General features: G+C 49.5%; 1 protein-coding gene and 1 long non-coding RNA gene across 8 annotated transcripts in view; one reads left to right on the forward strand and one right to left on the reverse strand.

The window, feature by feature from the left end:
• Positions 1-10,211, forward strand: part of LOC105067385 (uncharacterized) — a 43,037-nt gene extending 32,826 nt beyond the window's left edge. For 2 of the 4 annotated variants that reach the window (XR_006724230.2, XR_012506441.1), the window contains 3 exons: positions 131-328; positions 1,512-1,630; positions 2,599-10,211. This is a non-coding gene — a long non-coding RNA (uncharacterized LOC105067385). The remainder of the gene's footprint in view (positions 1-130; positions 329-1,511; positions 1,631-2,598) is intronic. The other 2 variants (XR_006724231.2, XR_012506444.1) reach the window with 1 other exon arrangement.
• GABBR2 (gamma-aminobutyric acid type B receptor subunit 2) overlaps positions 1-19,687 on the reverse strand; it is a 353,312-nt gene that overhangs the window by 22,128 nt on the left and 311,497 nt on the right. The gene's annotated exons all lie outside the window — the stretch shown is intronic.

Consider the following 19,687-nt stretch of genomic DNA (forward strand, 5'->3'; position numbering starts at 1 on the left):
TGCTCGTGGGAGGAATGACTTAAGTGCTAAACGTTCGATAGAGGCCTCCCTGAAGCCCCGGAGCTCTGCGAAGGCTGTGCTTTGGTGCTGCATGAAATCAAGCTGATAAAATGCTCTTTCTGCCTGACAGGGCGCAGAGCCCAGCAGAGCAGCCACGCCTGTCTGTGATGGCCGGAGGCTGCAAGGGCTCACACCTGCCTCCTGGTCCAGCCGCCGCTCAGCGGGAGGCTTGCAGACGCTGCCCGGGAAAGCCTCCCCCATCTGTGCAGCAAAAGGAGAGCAGCTGGCCTGAGAGTCCCTCTGCATGATGCAATTATTCACAATGTAGGTCAGTGGCCCCTGCAAACATCCGGCTTTGTCAGGCTGCACAAAACAGACAGGCAAGGATACGGACCTGGCTTGAGGCGTTGACGCCTGAAAGGTCAAAGGCCTGGATCCTGCTCTAGACTTGCTGGGTGACCTTGGGCAAGTCCTCACACTTTTTTTGACCTCAGTTTCCCATTTCTCAGCAAATAAGCCCGTGGGTTAATTTACAGGATAACTAATGTGATTGTGAATAACTGAGGGATGACTATATTTGTCCTGTGTTCCCTCATCAGAATCGACTCAGTATCTCTCATGTGCCTGCTGTGTGCCCGGCTCGATGCTGGGGTCCAGTTCTGAGACCTCACAATGCTTGCCTTCTTGGAGCATGCATTTCAGTGGAAGGTACAGGAGGTTGACAGGAGCTCTGAGCAGAGGGGTGATAGGTGTTCCTAAAGAGAAGGACAAGGCGCTGTGAGGGCCTGCTTCAGGTCAGGTAGTCTGGGAAAAGCTCTTCTTAAGTGGTGACATGTAGTCTGAGACCTGAACTGAACAGCGGGAAGACCAACCATGTGAAAACCTAGTGGGGAGCATTCCTGGGAGTGGGAGCAGCGCACAGGCAGGACCTGAAATGGCAAGGACTTTGCCAGCACTTCTTTGAAGGAGTGGGTGCCTTCCACCTTCTGACCAGCTCCCAGAAGTGGGCTCTCGGAACTTTCTTCCCGAGCCATTTCTGCCTCTTTTTTAAATTTCAAACTTGATTTTTAAAATATGTGGTAAAATTGGTAGGTTTTCCTACTGGAGGTTATATACGTGTATATAAATGTGAGTATGAAAGTGTGTGGTGGTGGGAGGAGGGAGGATGTCTGACCTTTCTGGGCTGAGTTTCAGTCTTGAGATGCTTCTCTTTTCCTGGGAAGGCAGGTGCGTTGACACCGCCTCTTTTGGGGGAGATGCCAGAGGTTGTCCCATCAAGGAAGCCTGGGCAGGGAGGGAAAGGCCACTGGGGTCAGATTCCCAAGTCCATCACTTGCCAGCTGTGTGACTTTGAACTTATCTCTAAGCCTTTCTGAGCCATGATTTCCTCATCTGCAACCTCCCCGGGTTGGCAAGATGATCAAAAGAGGTAACCGGTGTGTTTAGCAGGCTTTTGAGACTGGAAAGCCCACTCCTTATGTGTAGACCATCATCATTATCTCCAACCGCAGAGTCACAGAGCGCTGGAGCCGGGAGGAGCTTTCCAGATCCCTCCGGGGCTGGGCCGCTTATCTCAACAGCAGCAGTCACACATCTCTGAGGCAACAAAGCTCGAAGCTGTCATTTCAAAGTAAGAATTTTTTTGAAATGTTTGATTATGAGTCTGGGTGAATTTTTTCAGAATCCCAGATTGAAGGGACCTGTGAGATCACCCACCAAGGTTTCTCCCCAGGGCCACTTCCGGCAATTATTCTCTTTGGAGGGGGTGTAAATCTTTGTTGTGAGGGGCTGTCCTGTCCAGTGCAGGGCACCCAGAACCCCTGGCTCCTGGATGCCATGAACACCCTCTAGTCACCATGTCAGCCAGTCTCCCTCCCCTGGCTCCCCATTTCTAAACACTAAGGGGGTCGTGCCCTAGTCCAATTCCTCTTTTTATAGATGGAGAAACTGAGGCCCAGAAAAGGACTCATAGCAAGCAGTGACTAAGTGGAGACCTGGGTGCAGGTGTTCTGACCTTGGCCCCATGCCCTGTGCACTGGACCATGCTGCAGGTTGGCACAGGGGGAACCAGCCTTGTGGGCTGCTCACCAGCCAACATTTATTGGGACTTACCATTCGCAGGTGCCAGGCAAGGCCAAGTCAGCCCCCTGGAGCTGGCCTGTAGGCCAACCCCTGGCTTTTGGACTGTGCACTCTTTCTTAGGTGTCCCTGGGGCAGTGTCTAGAGCAGCAGTCATGGGTCCAGAGCCACTTGCCCTAACCTCCCTGGCCACATCCTTATGGAGCCATGCTTTGCGGAGGGGAGAGGAAGTGGGGGAGGTGGTTGGGACCTGGCTGAGGAGGGCAAGGAGCCCTGGTTGAGCATTAGGATGCCAGTGGGCCAGTGGGACCCTCGCCTGGTCCTGTTCAGAGAGGCATCCTGAGTTTGACCTTGGAATCCAGAATGAAGTTCTGTGGCTATGTAAGGGTCATAGCTGGGGTGAGGATCATCTTGGGGAAGTTAAGGGCTGACAAGTGCAGTAATAGGTCCTAACACTTCTAGCCTTTTGCAGCTCACAGATGTATTCATACTAGGATTTCTCTTTGATTCTGACCCCAGGAGCCAGGAATTTTGCACACATGTTACAAGTAAGGAAACTGAGGCTCAGAGAGGATGAGAGACTTGCTTAAGGTGACAGAGTAAGTCCGAGGCAAAACCAAGCCAGACTTCTTTCCTGCAAAGCAGGTGAGGACATCTCAATGTCTGAGGCCTTGCTCTGTCCCCCTCCCTGTGAAAGCAGGCCTTCGGGGCACCCCTACTCTCCACGTGCCTGTGCCTGAGGCCTCTGGGGCAAGCCTGGAGCAGGAAGAGCTCACAGGCATTGCTGCTGAACCCGAAGCCAAGAGGTGCTTGTTCATGGGGGGCTTTCACGAGGCAGCCTGTGAACAGGTGATGATACTGCCGCGTCCCAGGCGTCAGCCTCATGGTTTGCAGCGACCTCCTGGCACCAGGGTGGCACGTCGTGCACTTTTCAGTGAGCCTGACCATGCTGGGTAATGAGAGACCAGTGCCAGAACATGCACTTCCCCAGACGGAATGATGACCCAGTGACTGGAGACAGGGAGGTGGCTCCACACGTCCTTGAGAGAGTCACCAGGGAGTGGCTGGGCACCAGGATGGGGAGTCTTCCTGCGGCTCTAGAGCAGAGAGAAACTCCTGCGCCTCAGGCGTTGTGCGGGCCACAGATGTGTTTTACTTCACCTAATGGTGCTTAAAATTTTTAGACTTCATAGTCAGTATTTAAACTGACTCAGTGATTTCACACGAACACCCAGATTTCTGGCTTCTTCTGAAATGAGACACCCGGCAGCACAGGGCCTGTCTGTGTGCACGTCACCGCTCACGAGCTGGGCTCCTGCCACCATCCTGCGTCTGGGCTGCCTGTCCACACGGCTCGTCCTGGTTCCAGAGTCAAGTGAATGCTTGGAAGGGCTTCTAACTCTAAGGACATTTTTGAAGTGAGTGTGGCTACTGTTCTCAAGTTAGTTAAAGAACTGGAGAGAGTGAAGTGGTGACTGAAAGCAGTTGATGTGGGTGAGGACAACTCTACCTCAGTGTTGGAGAAACTGCTGCTGTTTTAGCAACTGGATGAGAATTCCCTTCTCGGGAGCCACGACTTGGTGGAAAGTGAAGCTCTGGGAAGGCAGGTGCCACTGGCACCACGTGTACAGAGGAGGCCAAACCCACCCTGGGAGCCGGTGGGACACTGTCTGCTCCAGAGAGAGAGCAGAGAGCAGCAGGACGGAAGCTGGCTGGACCACACGCTCCTTCCCCACAGACTTCTGCACCTTCAGGAAGTTCTACAAAAATTCAGGACATGTTTGATGGGTGAGATGGGAAGAGGGATGACCCTGGCAAAAGGACTGGGACTTGTTCCGGGGTGATGTGGGGTGGAAGAGAGATGGTATCCGTGAACCAGGAGCTGCACTGTGCCCACCAGGAAGGCTGGGATCGGGAGGAAATTTCTAGCAGGCTCGGGATGTCCTCCCCACCTTGGGGGTTGAGGCAGTACTTCCCAGATCTCACGGCCCACAAGGGCCCAGCTGACACTGGGATATGTGGAAATATGGGTTAACTATTCATATGATCACCTGATTTTTGTAGAAGCAGGGTTATTGACTGGAAATGTCTGTGGGCCAACCCTGGGCAAGCAAGCTCCTTCCCCTCTCAGTGCTGACATCTGGTGAGCCCGGGGTGGCCACACCCGACGGGAAGCACAGGCCCCTGGTCGGCTGCCTGGAGTCTGGCTGCACCCACCCTCAGCAGGACCAGGGTGCCCACCACCCTGAGAGCAGAACCTGGCTTTCTTCCTGTGGTCCTGGGACCAACCTGGGTGTCTGGGCCTCTGCCTGTCAGGGTAGGGGTGGGGGTGGGGGGAGTGAGCAGAACAACGGAAGGAGAGCAGACAGGAGAGAACAGAAGAGAAGGGAGACTTGTGTCCCTCAGCACAGACACGGTACAGTGTTGTTGGAAATTAAGTCCTGAGAATAAACAAAAACAAGAGTTGAACGAGTCAACAGCCACTGGGTTTGAGCACTAACTGGAAAATGACTGAGGAAGAAACCCCTGACCCCGTCTCTGCTTGCTGACCCCGTCTCTGCTCGCTGACCCCGTCTCTGCTCGCTGACCCCGTCTCTGCTCCCTGACCCCTACTCTCCTGCCTAGTTACTCCGCCGCCCCCGCTGGGCCCCAGCCTGGTCGAAGGCTCCTTCCTGCTTCCTGTTTCTCAAGTGATTTGGCCCCTTTCTCTTGCCTGTCAGTGCAGCTTTCTGAAAAGGGTGCCTGTACCCCTACCTACATTCTTTACCTCCCAACACTCACCCCCAAGCCACTGCAGTGCTCCCCGTGGACTCCGCGACCTCCTAGTGGCCAAAGGCAGGGGACCCCGTTTAGTTCTCTGCTCCCGGAGGCCACCTGAAGGCATCTTGCTCTCACTTCCAGCCCTGCCCTCTCCCGGTTCTTTGATTCTTTGCCCTCTGACCCCTCCAACTTAACATTTCTCAGTCAGAACTCATTACTTTCTCCCTTAAACCTTCCATCCCTCCTGGGTTTGCTAACTCAGAGACCTGCCTCACATCCACCCAGGTCAGGCCGGAATCTGGGCTGCCTTCCAGGACCTCGCTACCTCTCATGCCCTTTGCTCTCACTCATCTCCTTCCCGCCCCAGCTCCTTCTCCATGCTGCTCCGGAGCAATCTTCTACATTAAGGCGATCCCACACTCAGAGACCCTCAACAGCTTCTCAAACCGTAGGAAAGTCACTCAGACCCACAAACCGGGCTTCATGACCCTCTGTGATCAGATTCCGCATATCTGACCAGCCCTGCATCCCATGACCCAACCTCACCCACGGCCCAGCCCCATAATCTCCCTCTGGGTCCTGTACTCAGCCTTTTCCTCGTCCTGGGATGCCCTTCCTTCAGGCCTTTCTCCATCTTTGCAATCTTTCTAGGTCCTCTCACCTGGAGTCCTCCCCTCTGAGGCCCCCTGTGCTTCCTGCCTCTCTCTTTGGGGAGGACTGTGGCCTCGTGCTGGAGACACCTGTGTGGGAATTTTTCCTCTCCTCTACCTCCCCCACCCCTTTACCACATGTGCTTCCTCTGTCGCCCTGCACATGCTGACTGCTCACTGTGTGCCACATTCTGAGCTAAGCGTGTTGGGTACCCTGTCCCATTTCCTCTAAACAATCACACAGGAGTGAGGTCTAGTATGACCCCCATTTTAGGGGATGCTGAATGAGGCTCGGATCAGCCGAGCCACAGGCTCAAGGTTACACAGGCATTCAGTGACAGCTGGGACTTGAACTTCCCAAAACTTTGCTTTAGACCATAAATCCAGAACTACCCAAAAAGGTGCCCTGGTCACTGGTGTGCCAGCAGCAGGTTACAAATGTCCCAGGATGGTGTGCTTTCCTCTGCCTGGGGCACAGGGCTGGGGCCAGGCACCTCCAGCCACAATCAGCTTCTGTGGTCACCCTCATGCTTGAGAACATTGCTTCCTGTGAGCGCCATGATGTGAAAAGGAGGCGAAGCCCTGCCCTAAGCTAGACTTGGTCACAGCCCTGAGCCGGGCCAGGGCAGCGCCTTCCTGGAACCTTCAGCCTGGCCTGGGAATACCTGCTGAAGCCCACTCCCCGCATCCTGCTCTAGGCCAGCACTCCCAGGCCAAAGGGCCTCCACGTGGGGGCAACTGTCCCTGGCCTGGGATGAGATCTGTCGCCCCATACATAAGAGGAGCTCTCGGGGGGCCCTGCCCAAGCTGCCCAGCTCAGTCCTTGGCCGGGGTGGCACGTCCCCTGCCCAGCCCTCAGCCCTCCCAGCCCAGACCTCGAGGCAGCTAAGCTGGTGCTGCTCAGCCCTGGCCTGGCCATGCCCACGTGGTATCTCTCATCACCCTCTCACCGCGGTCTGCTGCTAACTCAGGGCAAGACCTGGCTGGTGGTTCACAGAGACTCCCTGCTCTCAAGTCCAAGGCCACCTTGGTGTGAATAGGGAGGTGACAGAACTAGAGCGTGAAGATGCTCTAAATCAGGAAGCTGGAGCATTGGGATCCTGGACAGAACTACTATACTCCCCTGCTGCTGTGCTCGGCACTCAGTTTTACGGTTTTCAGTATCATTAGATCTGCCTAACGACGCGAGGAGTTTAGTAGGGCCATTAGCCTTGCTGCTATTTTGCGTAGAACAGGAATAGGCTAACCCAAGGCCACACAGCAAGAAATCCAAGGCCCTTGCACTTGAGTCCGGGGTCCTGACTCCTAGCCCAGGGCCCTCCATTGTTCGTGCTTCTCCATGAAACTCTGGCTAGTTCTGGGAGTCCCAGCTCACCAAAGAGAAAGGAAGGTGGCGCTTGGACGAGGCTAAAGTGCTCCCCCTGTTCTCCTCTGTATCTCAGATTTTACAGTTTGCCCATGGTGAAAAGGCAGCAGGGGACCCCACAGTGCCCTGGCGTAATGGACAGCCACCTGCCTGGCCTCTGGGCGAGGGTTCTGGCCCAGGGCTGTCACACGCTCAGTCTGAGCCCCAGGTTCTCCTCTGAGACATGCTGGAGTCACCTGCTTTGGGGGTTGTTCTGAGCATCGAGCAAGAGCATGGTAATAAAAAAGACTACAAAGCCGAGGTGCACGCGCCCCATGCTAATACATGTGAGAACAACGCATCCATTTCATTCGCCTGTTGCCTTTCAAGGAGGCGAGCGTACTGGGAGCCCCAAAAGTGCAGTGTTGCAAAGACTGTTCCAAAATAGGATGTTGTAACTGGTGCTGCTGCCATGGCTGGCTGTGCGCCGGAATCCCTGGGCAGCAACGGGCCGGGAGAGTGCACGCCCCTCCCTCACTCTGCAGGGGCTTGTTTTCTGGGCCAGTTTCTGCACTGCCAGTGCTTTCTCCTCTGCACCAGTGATGGAGTTGCCAAGGTGAACGTGACACTCCAATTCACGTAACTAAAAGCTGCTCTCAACTCATTGCACACACACCCATTAGCAACAAATACATATATAAATAAAAGTCTCCTGAGGTCACACCAAGTTTGTAGAATCACACAACTTTTGGGCTTAAGGAGACTCAAGCGTCTTCTTTCACTTCACTTCTTTAGTGTGCAGTCCACACCAAGCACTCATCCAACCTTTTCTGCACTGGGGATGGGACACTCCCTACCCTCTGAGGAAGCCTGTTCACTTTTAGATAAGCCAGGCTAAGACCTGAACGTCCTTCCCCATCCTATGCTGAGACCTGTATTCCCAGGACTGCTCCCGCTGGTCCTGGCTCTGCCGTCCAGGGCCCTGCCGGTCATGACTCCTCCCTTGGCTCCAGGAAAGCCCCTCTGAGCCTTCTCTTGGCTGGGTTGACACCAACCCTTCCTACATGACACAGTTTTTTATTCTTTGCTCATCCTGGCCACCCTGCATCTTGTCACCGTCTCCAGAGGGTCTGGGGTCTGGGGTCCAGATGAGAACACAAGTCTCCAGGGGGGTCTGAGTGGGTGAGACTTGTCTCCTCCCCACGCCTGGGGTCCTGCTCTCCCAGGGCGGCCCCGAGCCTTCAGCGGCTACTGTGAGCCACGCCACAGCATGGCGCTTGGCAGTCCACACCGTCAGTGTCCTCAGTGAGGGGACTACTGGTGCTTGAAACAGACAGACAGACAGACACACACACACACACACACACACACACACACACACACACACACGTCTGGTGTTCCTTGGGGATCTAAGGAACCCTAGGTCACGTGAAGCAGGCCCCTGAGGGTTTTCTCTGCTGTCTCTGCTGAGAAATGCACTGGCGGCCTCCCTGTCATCCCTCTTGGCACTTTAGGGTCTCCTTTTCCGTGCGGGATGTGCTGCCTAGTGTGCAATTCCAAAAATAGGCCAGCAAAGGTTACTGAGAAGTGGCCTTAATGGTCTCACTGAAAAATAACTTAAAAGACCCAAATGAGAGGAGGGAGTAGGCAATCCAGAGATGAAATGGGTTCAGGGGAATAAGAACAGGAACGTAGATTTAAGGAGGGTTGAAGTTGTACATTTTTCCTATGAACCAAAGAATGTGGTATGGCTTTGGCACAGCATGAAGTAAACATATAATCACTTCTAACTTTAACTTAGTGTTTTTCACATATATGATCACATCTGCCCCCTAACACTCCCATGAAAGATAGGACAGGAAGTACTAGCCCTGTTTTACAGATGAGGAAACTGAGGCTCAGAGAGGTGAAGTGGACTGACCAAAGGGAATGAAGGACTGGCAGAGGCTAGCACTCCCGGGACATCCCATCTGCTCACCCACAGTTCTGAGCCCCTGTACAGTTAGGTGGGAGTCGCATGGCTAATTCTGGCCAATGGGCAGTGGGCTGGAGTGACATTTGACCTCTGTGGCCTGAAGCATAGAAGAGCTGTTTGCAAGATCTGCGTGCTGCCTTGTGTTGGGGCCCAGATCACAGAGCTGCCTCATGGGAGACAGTTGCCTCGGAGACCACCTGGATTCACAGGTGGGCTTTATATGACTGAGAAATAGAGCTTAGCTGCCAAGATTTAGGGCTTCATTATTACCTCAGCCTCTTCCAGCCTATCCTGGCTAATGTGGAAGGGCAGTTATTAGTTTTTACATTATCACGTGTCAGGCCCTGTGCTCAGGACTTGCACATGTTTCTCCCCGCCCCCATGCAGTCCTTGAAGCTGTTGTGAGACAAGGATAATTCTTGCTCTTTACTATATGGGAAAACGGAGACACGGAGAAGCAAAGCCGCTTGCCCAGGATCACAGAGCCACTAAGGTGTGGACTTGGAAGCCGAATCTGGGTCTGATTGGAAAGCCTCGATGAACTCTGGTGATGTGCAGAAACAGATGGCTATTGTGTCCCAACACCCTGTTGGGCTAAATGCTTTCTTTGAAGATGGAAGATTGCACAGACTGCTTTTCTCATTCAGATTTGATGCCTGAGTAAAACCCTTGTGCTGTGATTTATTATAGCAACACTGATTTTCCAATTTTAAGACAACAATGCAGCATGAAATAAAACGAAAAGAAAACACTGAAACATTTGAAACCTTTGCTTTTGATCCTTATTGTGTCTTGCTTGAGCTGTTCAGGGCCTGCCTCCTCTTCCCCTCCTGCCTCCATTCATCCCCCGCCGTTCCCCAGTTCTGAGGCTCTGCCTGAGCCACCTTTCTAAAGCGGAGTCTGTCTATGCTCCCTCCAGCTCAAAAGCCACAAAAAGGCTCTTCATCCTCCAGCAGCACTTCCTAAATTACACTCCTCAGAATATGTAAATGTAAATATGCTATAGCCTACAAATAAAAAGAGTTCCATGGCCAAAGATGTTTTGGAAATGCTAATTTAAATGTTTTTATTATTAAAAATTAAAATGAAAAAATTTTAGTTAAAAGTTTTTGGGTAAACTTCAGGACTTTTCAGAGTCTTTAACATACTAAAGCCCATACATTGTACATTTCCAAGAGGCAGATACATCATTTCTGGGATTTCTTAAACTTTTGGACCATGAAATCTCCCCGTTCCCTTTTATTTGGGGACAGCTAATGGGATTAGTATTCCATGCTGTATACTGGGGGATGATGCTGGCTTTCAGGGTAAAGTCTGGACTTCTCAACTAATATTCAGGGCCTCCCAGGATCTGTTGCCTCCGTCTACCCCAGGGTTCAGCTCCTCTCGCTCCCCCCACCTGGGACATCTTACTGTTTATCACTGAGGGGTAGGTCGTGTGATCTCTGAGCTGTGACCTGGAGGGGAAACAAGAGTTGTGGAACAATGTCAGAAACTTAACACAACACAGCCTCTATTTGGGAGAATGTTAAAAACACTCGATTAGTGACGTGGTTGAGATGAAAATGGGAATGATGATTGTGCAACTAATTGAAAGCCATGTGTTTACCGAGGCTCAAAGAATCCCTTTTAGAAGTGGGAACTGGGCCCTCATGTGCCAATGAACAAGGCAAAATGGGTGCATGCTGGAAACAAAAAGCACCAAGATATGCTGGGCAGAACCAAAGATATTAACGTAATTAATAAAGTAATTAACATGCACAGGAACGAAAAAGCTGCCAGGAGGCTGATAAGAGAGGGTTATTAAAAAAGAATGAGCAGTGTAGTAGGGAAGTGAAATTAAGTTTTGCATTTCTTTTTCATCATGGACCCCCAAAATATTCTATGAGTAATAAATAGGCCTTGATTTACTGCAAAAATACCAATGAGGCTGGGGCCAGAATTTGCTGTTGACCCTCTCCCTTGCAAAATAAACAGACCACTCACTCACTCACTCAGTCAGCCAGTCACTGAGAATGGAGGGGGACCTACACCCAGTGGTGTAGCTGAGGGCAAGGTGGTTAAAGATGTCAGACCAGGGGCCAGACTGCCTGAGCTCTAGTCCCAAGTCTGCCACTTAGAAACGCTGGAACCCTGCAGGAGCTATTTAGCCTCATTGTTGCCATCTGTAAAATGGGTCTAAACACAGTACCTCCTCATAGGATTGAGGATTAAATATACTGATACGAGTAAAGCCCCTAGACCAGTGCCTGGTCCAAGTGAATGGCTCAGACAGGATCAGCTGTTACCATTATCACCACCAACGCCCCCCACCCCATGCCATGGCAGTTTACCCAAGCTCCCTGTTAACATATACATTCAGAAAATATTTCAAAGGATTCATTAAGAAAATCAGACCAAACTCATGTCCCTTCTTGTCATTTCTCCTCTGTCTGGTCCCCAGAGAGTTCAGAGGAAGGTGGAAACAGGCACACGAGGGTTGGTTTAACTGGGAGCTTATCCTCAGTCAATTCTCTGGCTCAGGGACTTTGGGCAAGACTATTTCCCCAACATGGAAACAAGGGTCTGTTTATGAGATTTCTTAGGTCATTCAAGCTCTGAAATGCTATGCATCAACATTAGTCATACAGGCAAGAATCTATTGCAGAGAGCAAAAACAACCCTCCTTAGAGGCACCTTCTCCTCCTCCTCCTTGGCTGTTTTTCAGCTCTATTCCTGGCACTGGGGTCCTCCTGGGCCCTCAGGCTGGGAGCTGCAGAGTCATCGAGCTACTGTGCCTCCCTTATCTACACGTCCACCCGCCCCGAGCCCTGGGTCTTGGACCTCTGCCAATCTCAGCAACAGGGAACCTCGGTCCCAGCCCTTGGGGCTCAGGCTCTTGGGTCCTCACTGCCCCACTTCCCCAGCCTGTCCCTCCGCCGGAGAGATCTGTCTCCCCTGAACCCAATTTTCTCCTTTTCTCAAATTGTACTGAAAACATTTTTTCCCCAAACACATTGAAAGACTAAATAGTACAGCGAACACCTGTGCACTCTCCTCCAGGAGTCAGAAATGGCTAACATTTTGCCACAATCTGCTCTCTCTCTACACACACACACACACACACACACACCCCTCCTCTCTAAACCATCTGAAAGTAAATTTCAGACTCACTCTAGTTCTGAATGAATGAGTACATAGTCCTAAATAACCACAATATTATCATACCTAAGAAAAGTAACAACCACCTCATAATATTATCGGAGAGCCAGGGTGAAATTTTATTAAGACCTCGTTGTGTTGTTCCGCTATTGAAATTCCTTTAATGGCTCCCTATTGCCTCCACATTATGGTACAAGCTCCCTCCAGCTCTGCTCTTACTTCCTACCCACAAGCAGCCAGATCCAACTGACTCTCGAACTTTCCCCTAAACATACCCTCCAGTTTCCTGCTCATGGGTTTTCATCCTGGAATGCCATTGCCTCCAATATCTTCTTGAGGTTTTGCCCATCATATAAAGCTTAAAATTCCATGCTGTCCAAGGAAACTTTAAAGGTTTTATTCTACTTGAAATGCATCTTCCTTTCCATATCTCTGTAACACGTGGGAAGCTAGTGTGATAACATATTTCATACAAGGAGGAAGGCAGAGATGAAAGTCTTACATAAAAATGGAATTGATCCCTGATCAAACTGTGCCTGAATTCCTAATTACCACTAGAACCTTCCAGGTTGTCAATATGTTCTCTCTACTGTGCACTCCAATTTGAGTTACTTGCAGTCAAAAACATCCGAATGAGTACTGTAGAGACTAGGGCTGATGATCCTTCAGCCTTCTAAAGCTGTGATGCAACAGTAGAAAAATACAACGCATTATGCCCAGTTGCATCAGACACTTGCTGTTCCCTAAGACCACTTCCCCCTCTTACTACCCTTGTTTTGGAAGGCTTGTCACCTGGAATGCTCTTGTATACCTTGTCCTGTCTTCAAAAAATGAGATAAAATTCATACAAAAACTCACTATTTTAGCCATTTTAAAGTGTACAAGCAGTGGGTTTTAGTATGTTTACAATGTTGTTCAACCATTACTACTATCCAATTCCAGATAGTTCTTACCACTTCAAAAAGAAATGCCATACCTGTTGGTAGTTACTCCCCATTCCCTGTCCCCAGCCACTAATCTGTCTCTATGGATTTGCCTATTCTGGATATTTCAATAGATTGAATCATACAGTATGTGGCTATTTATTTATTTATTTATTTATTTTTGGTGGGGGTAATTAGGTTGATTTATTTTAATGGAGGTACTGGGGATTGAACCCAGGACCTTGTGCATGCTAGGCATGCGCTCTACCACTGAGCTACACCCTCCCCCAATATTTGGCCTTTTAGTGTCTGGTTTCTTTCACTGAACATAACGTTTTCAAGGTTCATCCACATTGTAGTGTGCACTAGAACTGCATTTCTCTTTATGTCTGAATGATGTTCAATCGTCTGGACATATCACATTATGTTTATCCATTCATCAACTGATGGACATTTGGGTTGTTCCCACTTTTTTGGCTATTGTGAATAATGCTGCTATAAGTATTTACATACACACTTTCACTTCTCTTGAATGAATGGATACCTAGGGGTGGAACTGCTGGGTCATGGGGTAACTCTGTTTAATTTTTTGAGGAACTGCCAGACTGTTTTGCATAGCTCGAGTTTTCTTTAGCTCTGTAAGCCCTACTTGTCCTTTCAAGACTTTGGGGAAAAGCACATCTCCCCGCTTTTTAATGAAACATTTCTCAGGGCAGAATGACTAGCTACCTCCTCTGTGATCCCCTAGGGCTGGGGGCTAAGCTTTTCCAGCACTTACCACTGCACTGACAGGTCAATTTACCCATCTGTCCCCCCTGGACTAGGAGAGTCCTAAGAGCAGGTCTTGTGCCTTATCCATTGCTGGGCACAAAGTGAATGCCCAGCAAATGTGGGTCTGGTGAATGAGTGAACGGCACATGTCTCTAGTGGCCTCATGGTACAGCTCAGCTTCACAAGGGTTTCTTCACAACAGAGCTAGGCTGTGCTGAGATCCTCCTGGATGAGGGAGTGAGAGCGAGTGGGTGGAGCAGAGGATGTGGACGTGCGAGAAGGCACGTGGAGAGGGGTTGAGGGTGTGCATGCGGGGATGCAGTTCGACAACACATGCTTGAGTTCAGAGACTGCCTTGGAGCAAGCCGAATGAGACTGATCCAACTGGCTTATCCTAGAAGGGGGAAGTGAGGACAATAGACTTGGACAAAAAGGCAGTTAGGATGCCTGACCACAGGCAGGTGCTTGAGATAATAACAGTAACAGGCCTCAAGCTGGGGTAGAGCTCTGCTCCTTAGGAAGCAATTTCCCATCCATTATCTCATTTGAGAGTCAGCATGGGGCGTGGAAGGAGCATGGCTTTGGGGACCTGTGGCCTGGCTTAGAGCCTCTGAGACCCCCTTGTGGTCCAGAGTCCATCACTTGACTCCATGCATCTCCAGGTGCTCACCTGCAAAACGGGAAGAGAACTCTCTCCGCTCAAGGTGATCGTGAGGATTAAGTGAGTGGAGTCAGCGGAAATGCATTAGAAGGTGTAAATCCACTCCACTGGCAGCAACATTGCTCCTTGAGACCTCCCTGGGAGGTGGGCAGGGTAGTTATGTTAATTTCCCTGTGGAGTCAGGAAGGTCTGAGTCAGGGAGTGGGAACAGAAGTCACAATGATGGGACTCCTGTGTGTCAGACTTAGTGCTAGGCACTCGAACATGTGACCCCAGTCAGTGTTCATGGTAAATCTGTAAGGGAGAAATGGATTTTCCTTATGGGCACTTAGGCTCAGAGAGGGTGAATCACTCACCCAAAGCCACACAGCTAGGAGGTGGCAGAATATAGATTAAAACCTTGGATCATAGTGTTTATGGCTACTTCATTATTCCTCCAAAGCCCAGTGCAGGAGCCTGGGTTGGTGAATACATTCCATTTCCTTGGCATGTGAATGCACTTCCAGAAGGCTGCCATATATATTTAATAATTGATACGAACATGCAATCTCTCGTCAGCATGCTTCCCGTCTGCTGTAAGACACAGATAAGAAAGAAAAGCTGAGCAGACGCAGGAAAAATCCTCCACACCCGCTGGCAGAAATCACTCCGGCCCGGAGTTACCTTTCTCAACTTAATTCTCTGAGCCTTCTGTGTCTGACTCATGTAAGAAAATGACTTCTTGGGTGAAATATTAAAACGCCATGCGTGGATGTTCATAGTCTCGCTCTGGCAGCTCTGGCAATAATGGCTTGGAGGAACGGGCTCGGCAGCCTGCATCTGGGAGACAGATTTGATTCCTTTGAGATTCCGAAGCCAGGAGCACACTGGGCTGGGCTCAGGGGGCCCATGACAAGGAGTCAGACACAGGAAAATGGCAAGATGAGGGACCAGCTCTGAGAGGGCCCAGGGGCAGGGCCATCAAGGACCAGGTAATAAATAATGCTCCAAGTAATAGCTAACCTTCACTGGGCGCCCTCCACATGCGGGGTGAGTCCTTCATAGGCACGCTGTCCCTTCTAATCCTCGCCGAAGCTCTCTGAGGTGGGCGTTATTAGTATCTAGACCCATATTGTGGATGAAGAAACTGCGGCTCTCACAAGTTAAGTCACTTATTGTATTAGTTTCCGAGGGTTGCTAAACTAATATCCATAAACTGGGTGGTTTAAAACTAATAGAAATTTATCCTTAGACAGTTCTGGAAGCCAGAACCTGGAAATCAAGGCGCTGGTAAAGCTGCGCTCCCTCTGGGGGCTCCAGGGGAACTCCTGTGCCTCTGCTGCTTCTGGGAGCTCCGGGCGCTCCCTGGCTTGTGGCTTCATCACTCTGGTCCCTGCTTCCACTGTCATCTGACCTTCTCCTCTGGGTCTATGTCCTCTCCTCTTCTGCTTCTTTTAATGACACTTGCCATTGGATTTAGGGCCAATCTGGGTAATCCAGGAGATTTCATTTTAATATTTTTAATTTAATCACCCTTGCAAAGACCCTTTTTCTAAATAAGGTTGCACTCACAGGTTCTAGGGGAAAGACGTTGACATATCTTTTTGGGGGTCGCAGTTCAACCCACGACACATACCTAACTGTATACAGTAAGCGGCCGAGCTGGGATCAGAAGTTAAGCCTGACTCCACAGTCCAGTTCCTTGACCACAACGGGCTAAATGCTGTGTGACTGTGACCATGCTGCTTAACCCCTCTGTGCCTCAGCTTCCTCACCTGTAGACTAGGGGTAACAATGGTAACTACTGCATGGGTGGTATGGGTGGTTGTGAGGATTAAGAGAGCCAATAAAGGAAAGCACCTGGAACGATGTCCTAGCACACAGTATGTACTCAGCAAAAGCTGCCGCTGTTACTATTTTTGCTGTTAAACCAAGACCAAGCAGCTTCTTTGGAGTCCTGGATGAAGGCTGCACAAACCTGCTACTGAGGATGAGGCTGGACTGGGAGGCAGTGCTCTCAGATCTGAATTTGCTCGGTTTGAACATCTGCTCACAAGTGCTTCGCTCTTACGAAACATCAACCAGAGAATCACAGATGTGAGAGAGATTTGAACATCTATAAGAGAGCATTATGCACAGTGGATGCTAATAATCTTGAAAGCATCGATGAAGGAAATTTCTTTAAAACAAAACTAAGTAAAACACAGGATTGATGTGAAAAGATGCAGGAAGTATGAATAGACCAACAGAACGATCCAAGCAGAATCGATCCCTAGTCATCTAGCAGCACATGGCCTGGGCTGGGTGTTTCCAGTTGCAGGCAATCAGTTCACCTCTCCAGTCTCAGTTTCCTCATCTCTAAAACAGTGATGTCAAGGTGCTTGGTAAACTGTGCATGCAGTAGAAATGCAGGCACCCATTATTACAGTATGTATTTGCCAACTGTTGAGTGCCTGTACTCCAGTGGGATAGACCTGGGCTTAGAGCTCCGGTCCAGGGAAGGGTAGGGGAGTGGGTGGGCTGGGCACTAAGAATTGGGATGACGATGCTGCTGTCCCCTGAGCCCTCAGGAGGGGCCCACAGGTTGTGTCAGGGTCTTCTGAACTGAACTGAGCATCTTTGGGTCATGTTAAGCGCTCCATCCTATGTCAGGATCAAAATGACTCAGTATTTGAAGTTTAACCCACTGTCACCTTAGGGAGACACTTCAAGCCAAACAGTGGCAGAAAATAACGAGCATCCCACCAAGTGGCCGGCAGTTCTATTTCGGAGCCACTGTGGGTGGCGAGGTGCCCGGACACTGTGGTTCCCTTGCCCTCGTTGGTTTCTGTGGTCAGTGGCTCCCTGCAATGGCAGGGCAGGTGTTGTTTTAACCCACCTAAAGTTCTGGTCTGCAGCTTGCTCACCCTCTGCCTCTCAGCTCCAATGAAAAATGCAATAGAAGTAGAAATCTCATAGCTTTTCCTTGTTTCCTATTTCTTACTCTCTGTCTTCCACTGGGGAAAACAGTTGTTCAAATGCTGACGAGGGTTTTCAGCAAAACGCGAGACTGGAGGGACTCATTCAGCTCTGTGGGGTCTGCACATGCCAACCTTCCCGTGTAGCCCTCTCCCTGAGTCTGTATTTCCTTTGTCACCATTATGTCTTCCAGCTCAGGTTTAGGGTAGGGGTTGGTAGGGGACCATCTGAACTTCAGATCTCTTGGATTTAGGCTTTTCTTCTCTCATCTTTTAGCCTTAAACATATTCTCCTGAGTCTGTTTCTAACTCTGGTAACCAAAGTGCAGTCCTGGGGCCTTCCTAGACACTGGTGAGGGGTGAGCTCAGAAAGTTTCAACCCTGGCTGCACACCAGAACCCATAGCAATTTCTAAAAAACTCCAGTGTTCGGGCCTCTTTCTAAACCAATTAAATCAGAATTTCTGGGCAATGTGACCCAAGTACAAGTTTTTTTTAAAAGATCTCTTCTGGGGTGATGTGGCCAGGATCTACAATCACACATTTGGCCTATCTTTATGTAAAGAACTCTTATAACTCAACAACAAAAGGATAAATAATTCAACTAAAATGGGCAAAGGACTTAAATAGACATTTCTCCAAAGAAGATATACAAATGGTCAATAAGCACATAAAAAGATGTTAACATCATTGGTCATTTGACTGTCATTCTCATCAAAACTACAATGAGATTCCACTTCACATCCAATAGGATGGCTGTAATCAAAAAGGAAGATAAATGACAAGTGTTGGCAACAATGTGGAGAGATTGGAACCCTCATACATTGCTGGTGGGAATGTAAAATGTTAGACACATGGCACTGTCTAGCAGTTCCTAAAAATGTTAAACAGAATTACCACATAACACAGCAATTCTATATATATATATACACACACACACACACACACATACATATATATACACACACACACACATACATACACCCAAGACAACTGAAAACATATGTTCACATAAAAACTTGTAAATAAATGCTCATAGCAGCACTGCTTATAATAGTCAAAAAGTAGAAACAACCCAAATGTCCATCAACTGATGAATGGACAAATAAAATGTGGTATATCCACATAAGGGAATATTACTTAGCCATAAAAAGGCAGGAAATGCTGACACAGGCTACAACATGGAGGAACCTTAAAAACATTATGCTACGTCAAAGGAGCCAGACACAAAAATCAATGTATTGTATGATTCTGTTGATACGAAATATCCAGAGTAGGCAAATCCACAGAGCCATAAAGTAGATTTGTGGTTGCTAGGGGCTGGAGGGAAGGGGAGATAGGGGTGATGGGTAAAAGGAATAGGGTTTCTGTTTGGAGTGATGAGAACTTTCTGGAACTAGTGAGGATGACTGTACAATCTTAGGAATGTACTAAAAACCACTGTACTGTACATTTTAAAACTGTGAATTTTATGGTATGTAAATTATACCTAAAAAACCAAAAGGACACTTCCAACTGCCATGGAGAACGGCTTGGAGGGAGCTATGAGTGGGAGGAGGGAGCTTGCTTAGAAAGTTGTGGTAACAACAATAAACCACAGCTCAGTGGCCTCCACAGGAAAGGCAGCATCATCCCTCTTGTCCATGGTGCATCCACAGTAGCTCTGCTCATAGTGCCCTCTCTGTGATGCCAGATGAGAGATGACGGTGCCCCAGACCTCGGTAGGAGCAGTGGAGATGGACAGAAGCAATGGATTGAAGGCTGGCTTCCTTCAGTCATTTACCTGATCTTATTTATTGAGGGGCTGGGGATGCAGCAGTGAATAAAACACAATTCTGCCTCCTCCCTTGTTCTCATGGAGCTCACATTCTAGTTGGGGGGTGGTATCTGTGACAGTGGCAGGAAGATAGATGGAAGGCCCTCCCATAGTCATTATGGCTAAACCTCCAACCCTGGCTCTTTCTCTCCTAGGTTCATGGTAGGATGGCTCTTCCCTGTCCCACTGAACTCAGGCATGGAGAGTTGACCTGTTGGGGCCAATGAAACATGAGTGAAAGTGAGTGGAAGCTTTAAAAGTTAGTGCACACCTGCCATGCACTGTGCCACAAAAACTGTCTCCGGAGGTGCCCCACCAGCTGTGTCCTGGAGTGATGATGCTGTGGTGGCGGGAGGCTATAGCTGTTCTTCTGTGAACAAGTGCTATGACGAGTGAAGTCTCTGAGGCTTTAATCCACTGAGTTTTGTTGTTACCACAGCAAACCTAGCACACCCTGTTCTTTCTCACTTTTCACCCTCTGAGGGACATGACTTCAAACACCATCCTGGCTCATATTTTAGAAAAGTAAGCCTAGTATCTCTGTACAGTAAGTCAGACATAAAACCAAGAGTCTGGAGGCATATGTCATGGAGAAGGCGACAGCCCACTCTGTGTGTGTCCAGTCTTGCCC

Source organism: Camelus bactrianus, chromosome 4 (genome assembly GCF_048773025.1).
Source record: "Camelus bactrianus isolate YW-2024 breed Bactrian camel chromosome 4, ASM4877302v1, whole genome shotgun sequence".
NCBI lineage: Eukaryota > Metazoa > Chordata > Mammalia > Artiodactyla > Camelidae > Camelus > Camelus bactrianus.